A 15,389-nucleotide genomic window follows, 5' to 3' on the forward strand; every position below is an offset into this window, starting at 1 on the left:
AAAGCCTAGCACAGCTTTAATGCTTGATGCAATCAGCCCAGTTAACTCCTTAGCCCTGGTGTTTTCATCCTAATGAAGTTTCAAAAATAATCCATGTAAAGTACATTGTGGTGGCCTGATTGCTAAATATTGCTTGAGTATTTATAACTCTGGTCCGCTTATCTTAGTCCATGAGTGGTCTTAACTGGTCCAGCATCTTTCACTAATGAAAAGATCACTCAGGGTCTTTTCCAAGGTCAGACAAGAAACAAGATTAAGATGGATCAAGAAATTCTGTTTAATTCAAGAGTGCCTAGGACTCTTCAAGGGAAACTAGGAAGAAAATGTTATTAATTTGCCTGTGTGATTATGCCTGCATCTATACCAGGCAAAATAATCTGGGTAAAGTCCAGAGTTGTATGCTCTGGATATTCCTGAGCTATATCATGGAAACATCACACGTACTAGCAAAGAAATGCCCTGAAAGTGTTTTGCAGTTCAGATGGTGTTATGATTGAGCCTCATGGCTCTGTTACTGACAGACGTGGGCGTAAGACTCCTCGAGAGTCAGATACTCTCGAGGAGCGAGAAAGAAAAAGACTGCGAGACATTTTTGCAGCACCGTCTGACGAAGAGTCTTTTGAGGGGTTTACGGAGAGAATGGAAGAGGGGCTGGTTACCTCGGAGGAGGATGAGATGGATTGGACTCGGGTAAGGGAGGAATTGGGTGCCACTGGTCATGATGGGATAGAAGATGAATGGGGACTTTCAGGATTAGACCCATGGCTTAGCTGGAGGGATGGGACGGGATCCACAGCTGGAGATGCTGTGGGGCGTAGTCAGAGGTGTTCCAGCTCTGATGAGGAAAGTGATGAGGAAACGCCCGGGTTAAGGAGGACAGCTGACAGTGATGAGGATTTGTAACTGGCATAAAATGGGGCTTGGGAGCAATTGCAAATTGCGTTGGGCAAGGTAATCTGGACAAACGCTTGGGATCTGTGTGGGACGCTTTCCTGAAGACTGGTGTGTTTTCCTGTGCTGAGACCTTGACCTTCCGTCGTCTTCTTGACTGACGCCATCTCCTGCTTTGAAAACTCGGATTGAACTGACCACGGCTTGCCTTCCCCCTTCTGGACTTGGAAACTACAAACGTCTACTTCTGGCTTTGAACCACGGAAAGGAACTGGGTCTACTCTTCTGCTACAATCCTTGGCTGATCTGTTCGTGTTGGAAATCCTGTCTGCTGTGTGTGTGGGAGCGACGCAAGTTCCTCTAAGCACAGTGTTGGCAGCAGAGAGGAATCTGCTGCCAATTAGTTGCATTCTTTTGTATCTTTTGTTCCTCGGCTTTTGTTTTGTTTACCCTCAGGCTGAAGCAAGCAGTTTGTTTTTACCCGGATTAAACTTCAGTTTAATCCGGTTTATCTTTTGTACGTTTTTCCCTTGTCCTTTTTTTGCTCCTAAAGGCTAAAATTGCCTGGCCCTTGTGTTTTACGGGCATTTTTTGAGTTCTGTAATTAAATAAACTCTGTTATCTTGAACTTTGTGGCGTTCTGTCCTTGACAGATTGCCCAACGCCATTAAAAAGTTTATTGCAGCAATAAACCCGTCAGGAAGACGATGGATGAGTTAAGAGCCAAATTTGACCAATTACAAACGGCTTTTACCGTTAGCCAAGCTGCTCATGCTGTGAAAGGACATGTTTTGACTCCTGAACGCTTTGATGGGACCAGGTGCAAGCTGCTAACCTTTTTGGCACAAGTGGAGCTTTATTTTTCCCAGCTCAGTGCTCATGCTTTTCCTACAGACACTAGCAAGGTGGCATTTATTTTGAGTTTGTTGACCGGTCCCGCAGGACAATGGGCCACTAATTTAATTTTGGGAAATGACCCAGTCAAAGACAATTTGGATAATTTCAAAAAGTTATTAATTGACACTTTTGGGGATCCTCTCCGCACGGAGAATGCTGGGTGGGCTCTGTATCGGTTGAAACAGGGAAAGGGGACTGTTTTGGATTACTTAAATAAGTTTAACTTGTATCGCCACCAGCTGGATTGGGGGGAAAATGCATTCATGCTTTTATTTACTGCCGGGTTAAGTGATATGCTCCAGGATGAATTAGCACGCTTGGAGCCGGCTGAAAATTGGGATGCCTTAGTAGCTAAGGTGCTGCGTTTAGACGCAAGGTTCGAGGCTCGTAGACACTCGAAAGCAATGTGTGCGCCACCCATGCATATTACCAGGGCACCTGTGGTGATGGGGGAAGAGCCTATGGAGCTTGGGGTCTTTAAAAAGCTGTCTACAGAGGAAAAGAGCCGTAGGAGGCAGCTGGGTTTGTGTTTGTACTGTGGGAATGTGGGGCATTTTGCCAAAACCTGTAATGTGAAACCTTCCCAGCTTTCGGGAAAAGGCCAGCCCTAGTGCGACGTGAGTCCAACGCACTAGGGCTCCTCAAGCAGTCAACTGAGGGGAGGAAGCATGTTTTCATACCCATTACATTATCTGTTGGGGGAAGGGAACTTGTTTCTACTTTGGCACTGCTGGACTCAGGGGCTACGGTCTCTTATGTAGATATTGAGTTTGCTAGGAAGCATGGCATTCCTAGAGTGCGCAAAGCATGCGACGTGTGGGTGGAAGGAGCAGATGGGAGACTGCTGGAGACTGGGGTGGTTAACCATGAAACCTCAGCAGTAATGTGGGAGGTGCAGGGAGTAACGGGAACGTTTGTGTGGGATATTACGAGCTTGCCTAGATATGACGTGATCCTGGGGATGGATTGGCTAGCTGTAGTAAATCCACAAGTAGATTGGGCGACACGTAAAGTAACCTTAAAGAGGCAGGACGGTTGCATTCTGAATGTTACTCAATCTGATATGGAGGGAGTGCCTGCTGAGTATGGGGAGTTCTCTGATGTGTTTTGTAAAAGAGAAGCGGACAAATTACCACCGCACAGGCCATATGATTGCGCCATCAAGTTAGCAGAAGGTGCGAAATTGCCAGCAGGAAGGCTGTATGCCTTGACTGTACCGGAAAGGCAAGCTTTGCGGGAGTTTCTAGATGAAAATTTAGCCAAGGGGTTTATTCGCCCATCTAGTTCACCAACTGCGGCACCAGTATTTTTTGTAGCCAAAAAGACTGGGGAACTTAGGCTGGTCTGCGACTATCGGATCCTAAACAAATACACCATTCGGGATAGGTACCCGCTACCTTTAATCTCGGAATTATTATCAAGGGTGCAAGGGGCTAAGGTCTTTACCAAGCTTGACCTGCGGGGGGCATATAACTTAATCCGTATACGGGAAGGGGATGAATGGAAGACGGCATTTAACACGTGTTTCGGATGCCACGAGTTCCGAGTCATGCCTTTCGGACTTTGCAATGCTCCTGCGGTCTTCCAGAGGTTCATGAACGATGTGTTCAGGGACCTAATTGACCAATTTTTAGTGATTTATTTGGATGATATCTTGATTTTTTCTAAGGACGAGAAAGAACATCGTCAACATGTCAAGCAGGTTCTGCACCGTCTGCGGGCTAATGGGCTTTTCGCCAAGGCTTCCAAGTGCGTCTTTCATGTGCCTGAAGTGGAGTTCCTAGGTCATGTAGTGTCAGGTAGGGAACTTAAAATGGACCCACATAAGGTTGACGCCGTCAACTCATGGCAGGAGCTTAAGACTAAGAAGGATGTACAAAGGTTCTTAGGTTTCGCTAACTACTACCGGGAGTTTATTCCGAACTTTGCAAAGCTCACGGTACCTTTGACGCAGCTCCTGCGTAAGAAACAGCCATTTGTGTGGGGGCGGGAAGCTCACGATGCGTTTCTACAACTTAAGTCTAGTTTTCAATCGGATAACATACTAACACATCCTGATGTTGACAAACCGTTCGTGGTAGAAGCGGACGCTTCTAGCTACGCGTTGGGGGCTGTATTGTCTCAGAAGGATTCCTCAGGGACCTTGCGTCCCTGTGGATTTTACTCGCAGCAACTAACACCCTTCGAGCAGAACTATACCATATGGGAGAAGGAGTTGTTGGCGATTAAGGTGGCGTTTGAGGTGTGGCGGCACTGGCTTGAAGGGGCACGGCACCAGATCGTGGTCAGATCTGATCACAAGAACTTAGAGCACTTGCAAACAGCAAAGAAGTTAAACCAGCGTCAAATCCGATGGGCTTTGTTTTTCTCCAGGTTTAACTTCAAGGTGCAGTCCGTGGAGGGGAAGGCAAACTTGCGGGCCGATGCTTTATCCCGCAAGCCGGAGTTTAAGACCAATGAGCAGGTAGTATGTCAGACCATCTTGCCTACTGCCTCTCTATGTGTTGTAGATAATGAGCTCGGGTTACATGACCAGATCCTTGAGGCTCAGAGGGATGATGTGTGGACTCAGGAACAACTGATGTTGCTATCAGCAGGTAACCGTACAATACTGCCGCATCTACAGGATCAAGACGGAGTATTGGTACGCAGGGGGCAGGTTTACGTACCAGTGGGGGCCCTCAGGTTGGAGGTGATTAGAGCCCACCATGACGAACCCATGGCTGGGCACTTTGGCAGGTTCAAGACCGTACAGCTTATCACCAGGAGCTACTGGTGGCCAAAGATGCGGCAAGACATTTTGCGCTTTTGTGACAGCTGCGCTGTTTGCCAGCAGAGTAAGACGCCTGTTGGGCGCCCTAGAGGGTTTGTGATGAACCATGGGCCTTGTAGTCCTGCTCAGGACATTGTAATCCCTGATGAAGATGAAAACTTGGGTTTTTTACCTTCCCAGTCTGAACTGGATTCCTCTCAGCCAGATCTTTCCCAGGCAGATCTGGAAACCTTGCACCTGCAAGAAAGTTGTGCCCCAGAAGTATGTCAAACAACCCCAGAGCCTACTTCTCCCGTGTTCTTGCGCCGGGAGTTTTGTAAACAACAGAGAAGTTTGGATTCAGCTTCGCGCAGGAGTGCGAGGATAGCAGCTAAGAATGTTGCCAATTAACATTGGTTCTCGTGAGAATCTTTAAGGAGTTTAACATCTGGTCTCAGAGTTTAGCTTTCGTTTCTGATTCCCAGAGAACCGCTTTGGTGAGAAAGTTGGACTCTATATAGGTGTTTTGCCCGCGTAGCAACTTCGCGGAGTCAATTCGTCAGCCTACGGAGCGAGTTGTGTCTGGACAGCGCGCTCCGATTCAAGCCTCGCTTCAGCTCAAGCCTTGCCTTGCTATCCAGCCTTCGCCTTGCTTCCCAGCCTTTGTTTACCTACGGACTTTGCCTTGTTTCCCAGGACTAATCCTTGCCTTGTTTCACGGATTTTACCAAGTTATTCCACGGACCTTGTTCTTGTTCTTAGTTACCTTGTTCCACGTTCAAGCCTTGTTTCAAGTATCAAGTTATTTCCTAGCCACGCTCAAGTTTTATGGACTAAGGACCTTGTCATCTCCCCTCACTTTGCTTGGCAAAGTGAGTGTTTCGGTTATTGGATTACAACTTTGGACCTTAATATTTCTTATTGGACATTGCTTTTTTGGACTAATTCTGACCTTTCCTGAAGGGTCTAATTCTGGACTATTTTCTATACTTGTTTTTATTAACTTTATATATTCCTTCAATAAAGATATTAGTTAGATTCTGGCCTCTGTGTATGGTTATTGGTGCCTCTGCCGCCTGGGTCGTGACAGTTTGACTCCGCCACCCATAAGCACCAACTAACCGAGGCCAGGATGTCTACCGGAGCCGCGCCGGCTGGACAGCCGCTCAGCTACACCATCAGCAAGGACGAAGTGGACCGCATCCGTGACAGACTCAACGCGCAGGATGGAGAAATAAAAGGGTTGAGGGAGCGCGGAGTTCGCCTCCCGGCCATGGCGTTGCCTACCAAGTTTTCTGGAGAAGCTGCTAAGGTTCATGTTTTCCGCCGCCAATGTCAAGCTTATCTAGAGGCCCGTGATGCCGAGTTTCCCCAAGAAGACATCAAGGTGGCGTGGGTCTACAGTCTTCTAGACGGACCAGCGGCTAGCTGGGCGACGGCCCTGTTTGATCAAGCCTCCCCCCACCTAAGTTCAGCACAACGCTTCTTGGATCACCTTAAGGAGACCTGGGGAATCGAGGACAATTTGGAGGCAGCCGGTCACAAACTCCGGCGCCTCCTTCAAGGAGACAGACCCATGTCTCAGTACATAGCCGAGTTCCGCGTGCTGGCCCACAACACCGGCTGGAACGATGTAGCCCTCAGAGGACAATTTCGGGAGGGTCTCAACATTGAAATGCTGGAAGAAATCTCCAAGGTGGATCCTCCCCAGACCCTCGAGGCACTCATTGATCAATGTTTACGGGCTGAAGTCATGATTGCCAACAGGAAACAATGGGTTCGAGGCCAGGGCGGTAGAGCCGGGGCAAAACCCCCCGCTCCCGCCAGTGTTCAGCCACGTCCGGTGTGGAGACCCCCGCCGCCAACCCCATACCCCAGAGGAGGCGAGGAGGTGCCGATGCAGTTGGGCAATGTGCGTCCCAGACTAGATGCCGCCGAGAAGGCCCGTCGTCAACGCTTGAACCTCTGCTGGTACTGCGGGAACGGGGGCCACTTCGCCAGAGAGTGCCCAGCCAAAGGGAAGCCTGCCGCCCGTCTTGCGGCGGCGTCCTCCACGGAGTCGAAGGCGTCTGAGCCGACTGGCACACAGCCGGCGGGGGAAGCCAACGACCGGGTGTAGAGAGGCTCGCCAACCCGGTCAAAAAATCCATCCAAGAGCCGCCAACCGGGGTCCTGTTCCTTCTCGTGGTCACATTATGGTCAGCAAAAAGGGGACCCGTCATGATCCACGCCATGATAGACTCTGGAGCTACCAACAATTTCATCGATAGAGAGTATGCCGACTCTCTGGGATTACAATATCATGATTTCAAGAATGCCCGTGTGGTGCAAGCCATAGACGGCCGTCCCCTCAAGACGGGCCCCGTAAGCCAGTGGTCGGAACCCACCAGGATGTGGATAAGGGAACATATGGAAGAGATTTCCTTCTTTGTTACCGAGGTTCCCCATTTCCCTGTGATTTTGGGAATTCCATGGCTGACACTCCACGACCCTAACATCTCCTGGTCCAACAGAGAACTGCAGTTTGCTTCACCGTACTGCCAAAACCATTGCCTCGTAGCCAAGGTATGCCATGCCACAGACTCCGAGCCCATCATCACCTTGCCAAAGAAGTACTCCGAGTATTGGGATGTATTCAATGAGAAAGAAGCCGAAAAATTACCCCCACATAGACCTTATGACTGTGCCATTGACTTGGTGGAGGGGGCCCCGATCCCGCGAGGGCATCTCTACTCCCTGACTGAACCAGAGCAAGAAGCTCTCAGGGAATTCTTAGAGACAAACCTTCGCAAGGGGTTCATCAGACCCTCTCAATCCCCAGCCGCCTCCCCAGTGATGTTTGTAAAGAAGAAGTCAGGGGAATTACGCTTGGTGGTGGACTACAGAGCATTGAACAATATCACCAAGCGGAACAGCTATCCCCTGCCCTTAATCTCGGATCTACTGGACCGACTTCGAGGAGCCAAGGTCTACACCAAGCTGGATCTTCGGGGGGCTTATAATCTAGTTCGCATCAGAGAAGGGGACGAGTGGAAGACCGCCTTCCAGACCAAATTCGGATTATTCGAGTCCCGAGTTATGAATTTCGGTTTATGCGGAGCTCCCGCAACGTTCCAGCATTTTGTCAACGATATTTTTCAGGACTATCTAGACAGATTCTTGATAATCTACCTGGACGATTTTTTGGTGTTTTCCAGATCACAATCAGAACATGAGAACCACGTCAAAATGGTGTTGCAACGACTGCGGGATCATGGACTTTATGCCAAGCTAGAAAAATGCGCTTTTGATCTACAAGAGGTAGATTTCCTTGGCTACCGCATCTCGCCTCTAGGGCTTTCCATGGATCCAGCCAAAGTTTCAGCAGTATTGGAATGGCGGGCGCCAACTAACAAGAAAGAGGTGCAGCGTTTCTTGGGGTTCGCGAACTACTACCGCAAGTTCATTCCAGATTTTGCCCGCTGGTCCGACCCCATCACTAGCTGCATCCGTGGAAAGCAGCCTTTCCGCTGGACTGATCAAGCAGAGAAAGGGTTCCAGCAACTGAAGAAACTATTCACCTCCCAGCCAATTCTACAGCACCCAAATCCTGGAACCCCTTTTGTGGTGCAAGCGGACGCCTCTGATGTGGCAATTGGGGCTGTACTCTTACAACCGGTGGGAGATCACCTCCACCCCTGTGCCTTTTATTCTCGTCAACTAACCACACCAGAGAGGAATTACACCATTTGGGAAAAAGAACTACTGGCCATAAAGGCAGCCTTTGAAACTTGGAGACATTGGCTAGAAGGGGCCAAATTCCCCATTGAAGTCCACACTGATCATCGTAATCTAGAACATCTAAGAACTGCCCGCAAACTAAATCAGAGGCAGCAACGTTGGGCTTTATTCTTTGAACGTTTCAACTTCCAGATTCATTATGTGACCCCAGCTCAAACCAAGCAAGCAGACGCCCTGTCACGTAAACCGGAATACGCTGCAGGACGCAAGGAGACCTTTGAATCCCAACTGCTACAACCTGAGAACTTTGCCACGCTCACAGTGGGGAACACCAAATCCAGTCCCATTGGTTCAACTTCCCCTACTCCAGGACCCATCTGTGCTCAAGAAATCAGGGCTAGTCAGCAAGCAGATGCCTGGGCGCAGGACCAACTTCGCCAAGGTCTGCATTTTCCCTTTTCGCTTAAAGATGGGCTGCTCTGCTATAGAAATCATGTTTATATCCCACCCGGACCGGGCAGGGAAAAAGCGCTTCGTCTGTGTCATGACTGCAAACCAGCAGGACACTTCGGACTATTTAAAACCATGCATTTGATCCTAAGAGATTTTTGGTGGCCCAAGATCCGCAAGGATGTGGAAAAATATGTCAACACCTGCCCAGTATGCCAGCGCTCCAAGATACGAAGGGAGAAGCCCTCAGGGCTTTTGCACCCCCTTCCTACCCCATCTCGCCCATGGGAAATAATTTCCGCGGATTTCATCACTGACCTACCACCTTCCTGTGGATTCACCACGATCTTAGTGGTGGTGGACCTATTCACCAAGTTAGCCCATTTCATTCCCTGCGAAGGCCTCCCCACGGCCAAAGAAACTGCGGATCTATTTCTTCAGCATGTTTTCAGACTACATGGATTGCCCAAGAGTTTAGTCACAGACCGTGGATCTCAATTCACCTCTCGTTTTTGGAAGGCACTACAAAAACTACTGGGCATAGACTCTCGCTTATCTTCAGCTCATCATCCCCAAACAGATGGGCAAACGGAGCGCACCAATGCCACTTTGGAGCAGTATCTTCGCTGTTATGTAAACTACCAACAGGACAATTGGGCTTCTCTGTTACCACTGTCTGAGTTTGCCTACAATAATGGAGTTCAAGCTTCTACAAAAGAAACGCCGTTCTTTGCAAACTACGGTTTCCATCCACGTTTCTTTCCCCCTGTCATTGAAACTTCAGAAGTTCCCGCAGCAGAGGATTGGCTGCAGGAACTCACAGCGGTGCAACAACTTTTGCTCCAGCAACTGGACCAAGCCAAGGAGGATTATAAACGCCACGCTGACAAACACCGCCAGCCGGGCCCCGAAATCAAGGTAGGAGATCGGGTTTTCCTGTCCACTCGCTTTCTGCCCTCCCACCGCCCATGCCGGAAGTTAGATGCCCGCTTCATTGGCCCCTATCCAGTGGTGGCGCAATTAAACCCCGTGACTTTCAAACTCCAACTTCCGCGTTCAATGCGCATTCACCCAGTGTTTCACCGTTCCCTGCTCCTTCCGGCGGATGGTGTGCGTCCTGATACAGACCAACCGGCCCCCCCTCCTGTTTTGATGAATGGGGAGGAGGAGTTCGAGGTTGAGGACATTTTGGATTCTCGCTTTCATCGCCGCCGCCTACAATATCTCATTGACTGGGTGGGTTTTGGGCCTGAGGAACGCTCTTGGGAAGACGCCTCCACAGTCCATGCTCCTGATCTAACCCGTCGCTTCCATCTGACCTATCCCACCAAACCGCGACCTCGCGCCTCGGGGAGAGGACCCCAGTTTGGGAGGGGCCCTGAGGAGGGGGATAGTGTGATGAACCATGGGCCTTGTAGTCCTGCTCAGGACATTGTAATCCCTGATGAAGATGAAAACTTGGGTTTTTTACCTTCCCAGTCTGAACTGGATTCCTCTCAGCCAGATCTTTCCCAGGCAGATCTGGAAACCTTGCACCTGCAAGAAAGTTGTGCCCCAGAAGTATGTCAAACAACCCCAGAGCCTACTTCTCCCGTGTTCTTGCGCCGGGAGTTTTGTAAACAACAGAGAAGTTTGGATTCAGCTTCGCGCAGGAGTGCGAGGATAGCAGCTAAGAATGTTGCCAATTAACATTGGTTCTCGTGAGAATCTTTAAGGAGTTTAACATCTGGTCTCAGAGTTTAGCTTTCGTTTCTGATTCCCAGAGAACCGCTTTGGTGAGAAAGTTGGACTCTATATAGGTGTTTTGCCCGCGTAGCAACTTCGCGGAGTCAATTCGTCAGCCTACGGAGCGAGTTGTGTCTGGACAGCGCGCTCCGATTCAAGCCTCGCTTCAGCTCAAGCCTTGCCTTGCTATCCAGCCTTCGCCTTGCTTCCCAGCCTTTGTTTACCTACGGACTTTGCCTTGTTTCCCAGGACTAATCCTTGCCTTGTTTCACGGATTTTACCAAGTTATTCCACGGACCTTGTTCTTGTTCTTAGTTACCTTGTTCCACGTTCAAGCCTTGTTTCAAGTATCAAGTTATTTCCTAGCCACGCTCAAGTTTTATGGACTAAGGACCTTGTCATCTCCCCTCACTTTGCTTGGCAAAGTGAGTGTTTCGGTTATTGGATTACAACTTTGGACCTTAATATTTCTTATTGGACATTGCTTTTTTGGACTAATTCTGACCTTTCCTGAAGGGTCTAATTCTGGACTATTTTCTATACTTGTTTTTATTAACTTTATATATTCCTTCAATAAAGATATTAGTTAGATTCTGGCCTCTGTGTATGGTTATTGGTGCCTCTGCCGCCTGGGTCGTGACAGGGTTGTTGTCGTCTCTACCTGTTCCAGAGAGGCCATGGCAAATCATTTCTATGGATTTTATTTCGGATTTACCTAAGTCTGGGGGTTATACTTGTATTTGGGTGGTGGTGGATTTATTTAGCAAACTGGCTCATTTTATTCCTTGTTCAACCATTCCGGCGGTCCCTACGTTGGCCTTACTATTTACTAAGCACATCTATCGTTTGCACGGAGCACCTGAGGTGATTATTTCAGATAGAGCTCCGCAATTTGTGTCACGCTTTTGGAAATACTTCCATGAGTGCTTAGGGACTAAGTTAAACGTTTCTTCAGCTTTTCATCCACAAACGGATGGACAGTCTGAACGGGTTAATGGGCTCTTAGAGCAGTACTTGCGTTGTTTTTGCTTGGATCAACCCACGGCTTGGGTGAAGTGGTTACCGGTGGCTGAGTTCGCTTACAACAATGCGGTGCACGCGTCTAGTCAGCATACGCCATTTGAGCTAACTTATGGTTTTCACCCACGGGGAGGTGTGGCGCCGTCGACCAATGTGGTCTCTTCGGACCCTGTGTACCGCTCTTCGGAAATGGCTGCATTGCATGATGTTGCCCGTCGCTTACTGTTGGAAGCTAAGGCAACGCAAAAGACTCAGGCTGACCGCCACAGGCAGGCAGGGGAGGAGTTGGAAGAAGGGGATTTGGTGTGGTTATCTTCCAAACATATTAAACAGGCTGGGGGAAAGTTTGCGCCTAGGTATTTGGGTCCCTTTCCTATCGTTAAAAAGATTTCTTCCGTTGCGTTTCGTTTGCGTTTACCGTCTAGTTTAAAGGTCCATCCAGTCTTCCATCGTTCGCTGTTGAAACTAGATACCTCTAGTCGTCGTGGTGCTATAGCGGAGGGTATTACTGCCACTTCTCCGCCATCGGGGGAGGAGGCCTTTGTGAGAGGGGATAGTGTTATGATTGAGCCTCATGGCTCTGTTACTGACAGACGTGGGCGTAAGACTCCTCGAGAGTCAGATACTCTCGAGGAGCGAGAAAGAAAAAGACTGCGAGACATTTTTGCAGCACCGTCTGACGAAGAGTCTTTTGAGGGGTTTACGGAGAGAATGGAAGAGGGGCTGGTTACCTCGGAGGAGGATGAGATGGATTGGACTCGGGTAAGGGAGGAATTGGGTGCCACTGGTCATGATGGGATAGAAGATGAATGGGGACTTTCAGGATTAGACCCATGGCTTAGCTGGAGGGATGGGACGGGATCCACAGCTGGAGATGCTGTGGGGCGTAGTCAGAGGTGTTCCAGCTCTGATGAGGAAAGTGATGAGGAAACGCCCGGGTTAAGGAGGACAGCTGACAGTGATGAGGATTTGTAACTGGCATAAAATGGGGCTTGGGAGCAATTGCAAATTGCGTTGGGCAAGGTAATCTGGACAAACGCTTGGGATCTGTGTGGGACGCTTTCCTGAAGACTGGTGTGTTTTCCTGTGCTGAGACCTTGACCTTCCGTCGTCTTCTTGACGGACGCCATCTCCTGCTTTGAAAACTCGGATTGAACTGACCACGGCTTGCCTTCCCCCTTCTGGACTTGGAAACTACAAACGTCTACTTCTGGCTTTGAACCACGGAAAGGAACTGGGTCTACTCTTCTGCTACAATCCTTGGCTGATCTGTTCGTGTTGGAAATCCTGTCTGCTGTGTGTGTGGGAGTGACGCAAGTTCCTCTAAGCACAGTGTTGGCAGCAGAGAGGAATCTGCTGCCAATTAGTTGCATTCTTTTGTATCTTTTGTTCCTCGGCTTTTGTTTTGTTTACCCTCAGGCTGAAGCAAGCAGTTTGTTTTTACCCGGATTAAACTTCAGTTTAATCCGGTTTATCTTTTGTACGTTTTTCCCTTGTCCCTTTTTTGCTCCTAAAGGCTAAAATTGCCTGGCCCTTGTGTTTTACGGGCATTTTTTGAGTTCTGTAATTAAATAAACTCTGTTATCTTGAACTTTGTGGCGTTCTGTCCTTGACAGATGGTCAGCCGGGGCAACAGCACATCAACATTGTGCCCTGTTCTACTGGGGACTACCACCACCATGGTTTCACAGACCAGAAGCAATTCCCTGGCAATGCTGCTTCTGGTAATGTCACGATGGTGTGCTCAGCCATTTGATCCATGAGAAGCATAGTCCTTCCTCCTTGATCAAATGGCCAAGCACCTCATTGGGACCTCATTAGAATTCACCAGCAAGTCTCTGCTTTAAGCTGGCAAATTAATAGTGGGTTTTTGATGTATTGCCACTCAATTGCCCTCATACCAACCTGATCCAGCTGTCCGTCATCGTCTTCTCACCCGTTCAGTCATTTTCGACTCTTCGTGACCTCATGGACCAGTCCACACCAGAGCTCCCTGTTGGCCGTCCCCGCCCCCAGTTCCATCAAGGTCAACCCAGTCACTTCAAGGATACCGTCCATCCATCTCGCCCTTAGCCGTCCTCTCTTCCTTTTTCCTTCCATTTTCCCCAGCATCATGATCTTCTCCAAGCTTTTCTGTCTTCTCATGATGTGGCCAAAATACTTCAACTTTGCCTCTAATATCCTTCCCTCCAGTGAGCAGCCTGGCATTATTTCCTGGAGGATGGACTGGTTGGATCTTCTTGTGGTCCAAGGCACTCTCAGGATTTTCCTCCAGAACCAGAGTTCAAAAGCGTCTATCTTCCTTCTCTCAGCCTTCCTTATGCTCCAGCTCTCGCATCCATAGGTTACTATGGGGAATACCATTGTTTTGACTATGCAGACCTTCGTTGTCAGTGTGATGCCTCTGCTTTTCAGTATTTTTTCGAGTTTGGCCATTGCTCTCCTCCCAAGAAGTAAACGTCTTCTGATTTCCTGGCTGCAGTCTGCATCTGCAGTGATCTTTGCACCTAGAAATATAAAGTCTGTCACTGCCTCCACGTTTTCTCCCGCTATTTGCCAGTTGTCAATCGGTCTGGTTGCCATGATTTTGGATTTCTTGACGTTTAACTGCAGCCCAGCTTTTGCACTTTCTTCTTTCACCTTGGTGATAAGGCTCCTCAGCTCTTCCTCACTTTCAGCCATCAGAGTGGTATCATCTGCATACCTAAGGTTGTTAATGTTTCTTCCAGAAATTTTAACTCCAGCCTTGGATTCGTCAAGACCCGCATGTCGCATGATGTGCTCTGCGTACAAGTTGAATAGGGAGGACGATAGTATACAGCCCTGCCGCACTCCTTTTCCAATCTTGAACCAGTCTGTTGTTCCGTGGTCTGTTCTTACTGTGGCTACTTGGTCTTTATACAGATTTCTCAGGAGACAGACAAGGTGACTTAGTATCCCCATACCACCAAGTACATGCCACAGTTTGTTATGGTCCACATAGTCGAAGGCTTTAGAGTAGTCAATAAAGCAGAAGTAGACCAGCTGTCCACACATCAAAATTGCTTTGGGTCACTGTAATTTCCTGGAAGCCCTGAGTCCCTTCGGGTGAGAAGGGTGGGATATAAATGTGAGAAATAAATAAATAAGTAAATATCACAAATCTTCTTACCTCTGAATAAAGGCTAGAATAGACAACAATTGTGCTTTGGGACTGATCACCTGAATTGATCACAGTGGGCTTGAGGTGGACACAGGTTTGTTTCCTTGTTGCAAACAAAAAATAAGTTACATTTCTGGAGCTATGTTTGCTTTCTTCAATAGCCAAGTCCGTATGTGTAAATTTTTCTTCTTCCTTGCCTCCACAGGCTTAGTCAGAGGATCCCTAGAGGGCCAAGTATATCTCTCTATGTGTATTTTGGGGACATTTGAAAAAGGATATGCATTTTTGAATGCTTCTCCTCATTGAGTAAAGTATTATCAAAGCTATAATTTGCACACATTTGAAATGTGGACATTTTTCTACACACAATTATTTTTGAAGTAACTTGTGTTAGGATTCTAGAGAGCAACTTGGGTTTTTTTTTTTCCATCTATAACAAACCAGAGGCACAGTGAGGGAAAGAACAAGAGCATTTCAGTTCATATCCAAGTCTCATACATTGATACATTTTTCTGGGAAAATTTTCAGACAAAAAAATTATAATAAAAAGAACAGACCAGACATAAAGATTTGGTTTAATAAAATTCTGGAGATCATGAACACAGACAAACTTACATATTTATTATCAAACACTCAAGGTAAACCCAAAAAACAAACAGATTGGGAATTAGTTAAAATGATCTAATAACAGAATTGTAAACTAATAATATAGGGACATACTAGACAAAGAAATGCGATCAAATAACTGTCCTAGATTAAGCACCAAATGAAAAGGAAACTCTATAGCAGATA

At 48.0% G+C, this 15,389-nt stretch overlaps 1 protein-coding gene across 1 annotated transcript in view; it reads left to right on the forward strand.

The window, feature by feature from the left end:
• The window catches only part of ano2 (anoctamin 2), a 173,374-nt gene that overhangs the window by 21,003 nt on the left and 136,982 nt on the right, over positions 1–15,389 (forward strand). The gene's annotated exons all lie outside the window — the stretch shown is intronic.

The sequence above is a fragment of the Anolis carolinensis genome, chromosome 5 (genome assembly GCF_035594765.1).
Source record: "Anolis carolinensis isolate JA03-04 chromosome 5, rAnoCar3.1.pri, whole genome shotgun sequence".
In the NCBI taxonomy this organism is placed as follows: domain Eukaryota; kingdom Metazoa; phylum Chordata; class Lepidosauria; order Squamata; family Dactyloidae; genus Anolis; species Anolis carolinensis.